The sequence below is a fragment of the Plectropomus leopardus genome, unplaced genomic scaffold, assembly GCF_008729295.1.
Source record: "Plectropomus leopardus isolate mb unplaced genomic scaffold, YSFRI_Pleo_2.0 unplaced_scaffold1884, whole genome shotgun sequence".
NCBI lineage: Eukaryota > Metazoa > Chordata > Actinopteri > Perciformes > Serranidae > Plectropomus > Plectropomus leopardus.
Genome location: NW_024620319.1, coordinates 1 through 3,829, shown reverse-complemented (window position 1 = coordinate 3,829; position 3,829 = coordinate 1). Strand labels below are relative to the sequence as shown.

The following is a 3,829-nucleotide window of genomic DNA, read 5'->3' as shown; positions in this document are numbered from 1 at the left end:
ACAGCACAGCTTCGTCATCACTAACAAAAGTACTCATTTTTTAATCCCTGTTCTTGAAGAAATCATATGATTCATGTACTATTTCAGACAGGGGAAAAGGGGCATTTTTAAACACTATCAACGAACATTTGCATCACAACACTGAAAGCTGAAACTTCCCAGGTCAAAATACAGCTGACTGAGTGAAAATAACAGCCAACTCACTGATGGTGTGAACTATAAACTAACACAAAAATGACATTAATCAGCATAAACCACCATGTTCTGAACAGACACATTATAAACTGACAAAAACTGGCATTTGCGTGTATGAACATAAAACAGCAAACTTCACTGCAAACTAAAAACTACTCAGTCCAGATCAAGCATGATGGGAAATACAGGCTGAGTGATTTTGACCGCAGTGAAAACGTTGTTTTTACAATACGATACGATATGATACTTGTCTCCTTTTTTAAAATCAAATATTGATGATGGAGGTGATTCATTTGTTATCTTTGGTTGTATATAGTTTTAGGTTTTATGCCTGACCTTGTTGGTCTGTGAAAAAAAGGATGATCATGTAAATAACACACCAGCATTGTTTCCGTCCTGGAAGAAAACAATATATTTTGTTGAGTTCTTTGTGTGTGTAATTGCGTGAAATCAGAAAACAGTTTGCTCAATTCATTATGATATCCCTTTATGTTTTCCTTGGTTTTTGACATAAAATCCATCTGAGACAGTATTACAATAACTATTCACTATGTGAAAAACAGTTAAGTTTTAATACGCTGATTAATTATTTCACAGTGTTTTTTCATTATTACTCTATCTTTTAAGTGAATTTACTTTTAGTGTCTAATTTTGTTATTTATCTGGCCATGTTGTAATGCCATATGTCACAGTAACCATTCTGTTTCCTCGCAGCAATCAGTAGAGCTTTGTCATCCTGCGAATTCAAACATCTGGAGCAAGCTTGTGATTCACACAGGATGTTGTCATGTCAGTAAACTCACATCCATTGCAGACTCATGGGCCGGCCAGTTCTGATCATCTTCTCCTACAACCAGCAGCAAAGGACACTGGAGTTTTCCCACCTGTTCAGAGACAAACGGCAGCAGCGTTTCAGCTTTTATTACCAACTGCAGCTTTATAGTAGTATTTATGCCGTCAACTAAATTCAGCAGAAGGGCTACAAAAAAAAACATATTCAACTTGTTTGTTTCTTGCAAATACCACAAAGAAACAAAAAATAAAATAACAAAAATAAATAAAAAATACAAATTAATAAATATAAAATACTTAATAAAACAAAACAAAACAAAACTAAACAAAACTAAACAAAACTAAACTAAACTAAACTAAACTAAACTAAACTACCAGCTCACGGATGTATGCCTCTGCGAACCAGTCAAGCTGCACTTACAGTTTACATCCATGTCTGTGAGAAAGGTTAAAATAACCTTAACCTTTGACATTTGAGCACCTATTTCGAATCAGTTTGTTTGTGCCAAATTTGAAGAAATTTATTCAAAGCGTTCGCGAGAAAGTGATGGACAGGATCACAGACACTTTTGACTTTTGACCATCATATTCTAATCAGGTCATCCTTTAGTAAAAGTGGATGTTTGTGCCAAATTTGAAGAAATTCCCTGAGGCAGAATGGGATGAACAGAAGGACAACCTGAAAACATAAAGCCAACGGCCACAGCTTTTTCCAGCACAGAGGCATAAAAAAATTATGAGGCACCCTGGTAGCTTAGTTCTTGCTGGGAAATATTGTATTTTCATAAAAAAAAATACTCAAAAGAAAAATAGACACTTGCTATTGAGACCAAAAAAAACACTCTTACAAAACAGAAGATGAGGAGATATTCTGTCCGGTGTTACTCACGTCCACTTTGAGTGAGGGGTCCGTGGGGATGGGCAGCAGCAGACCTCGACAGATCATTTCCTTGTCCTGGCTAAATTGAGTCTTCGCATAGTTTCTGATTAGACAGACAAAAAAAAACAAACTGAAAACTTTGTCCAGAGGGTGGTATTAGGACCGATTTTTGGGTTATTAAAATTTCCGGGTTCATTGTGATCAGTGGTATAGTAAGTGAACACAAATCTTCAAGTAACTGCAGATAAATCCACTTACTTTTCAAAGTAACCCAGTATTTCTTTTACAGCTCCCTCAACTGGCTGCACATGACTCCCACTGATACAAACCGCACACCTGAGCTGAGAGACCACACACACACACACACACACACACACCAGGCTTGTTATTGTTTAAAAGATTACAATACGGGTACCAATGATACCAACACAGTACTTCACTGCACACCCATTATAAAGTAGCTTGTAGTATATCCGTGTTTTGAATGTTTTGGAGGCATCCCAGCACCCTGAACTGCCAACTCTGACAAATATGTCGGCCCACACCACGCTATGGACTGTATGGGCTGTAGCTGCTGTGGGAGAGTGAGCTCTGCGTCGGGTACAGCTGGGGAGAGTCGGTCAAGCTGCGCACACACACATTGACAGGCCTGACTGTTCGCATCACGCAGCGGATGTTATCTAACCGTTATTAATGTCATCATCAGCTTATTTGGCCAATTCAGCATGTTGAATCGGCAGTTAAGAGGGAGTGAGGTCAAAACAAATTTGTTATATGAGGAAAAAATGTTTTCCTTTAACAGTTGAAACCTTTCTGATGGGTTGTGTTGTTGTTCACTGGTGCACAGTAAATATTTTATGTTCTTTTAACACCGAATTGTATTGTTATTATGCTAACTGGCTAACTAACGGCATGACGGTTGTCCAGTTTCCTGTTTTGAACAACTATTACAGATGACCGCTGTCTGCTGGTACGAAGGGGTATTTCCTCTCACGCAGGTGCAGAACATATCTGCTTGTTGGTGTTTGTTTTTGTGCTCCTATGCAACTATTTGGCCAAGACAGGGCGATGTGAGTCGACGTAGCAGGGGGCTTCATCGCCGCTAGTTCTTGTATGTTGGCTTTGTATGTCCCAACATTTAACTCCTGCTGAATGGGCAGAGGTTGAACTGAGCGTTTGTTGGAGGAGAGAGGCTCCAGAGATAAGAGCAACACAAAGTTTGCTGTTCCGGCCAGGAGCTGGGACGAAACAGGATACAATCATTGTTTGACTGGAGATTAGGGCTGGAAAACCCAGTACCAAGTAGCATCGAAACATCGCCAGTTCAGCAATACCCGCAGTCAATCAGCAAACTCTCCTCCAGCAGATGGTCAATTCATCTTCTGCCAGATAAGCACACAGAGCCGCTGCCAGTCCAAACAAACTCATACCGACACAGACACGGCTGAGCTCTGTCGGGCATTAATTGACAGTTATTGATCATGATTCTCAAACAGGGTTCTTTTTTTGTAATCAGTTAATGAACAATCTTTAACTAATCAGTTTTTGGCCTCATCACACGCTGCTTTGTTCAAACAGCAGCTCTAAACCCAAAGTAAAGCAATGTATTTTCAAACTAGTTGCAGGTCTGAATGCTAAACCAGTTAAACCCATTTCAGCTCAGCAGTGGGAAGTCAGACTGCAGTCTGTCACACTCACCAGCCACAAAAAAGCCTCATGATCAAAAGGCAAATAAGAGTAATTAGTTGATGTTGCCTAATCTGTGCAAATGCAGACAACTAAAATCCTAAAAATGTCATAAAATCATTGAAACATCCTAAAAGATGCGTACAATAATCCTCAAAATATCCTAAAATTCTTAAAATGTCCTGAAATTCGACATACTTGCTACCATAGAAACATCCTAAAATCTGAGAACAGTACTAAAATCCCAGAAACATCCTCAAATTCTAAAAACTTACT

General features: G+C 39.0%; 1 long non-coding RNA gene across 1 annotated transcript; it reads right to left on the bottom strand.

Annotated features, from left to right (window-relative positions):
* Nucleotides 1-627: 627 nt before the first annotated feature.
* On the bottom strand, nt 628-2,210 carry LOC121965158. Its single transcript, XR_006107455.1, has 3 exons — nt 2,126-2,210; nt 1,877-1,970; nt 628-1,079 (listed from the first exon to the last, which is right to left on the bottom strand). It is a non-coding gene; the product is annotated as an uncharacterized LOC121965158 (long non-coding RNA).
* Between the last annotated feature and the right edge of the window lie 1,619 nt (nt 2,211-3,829).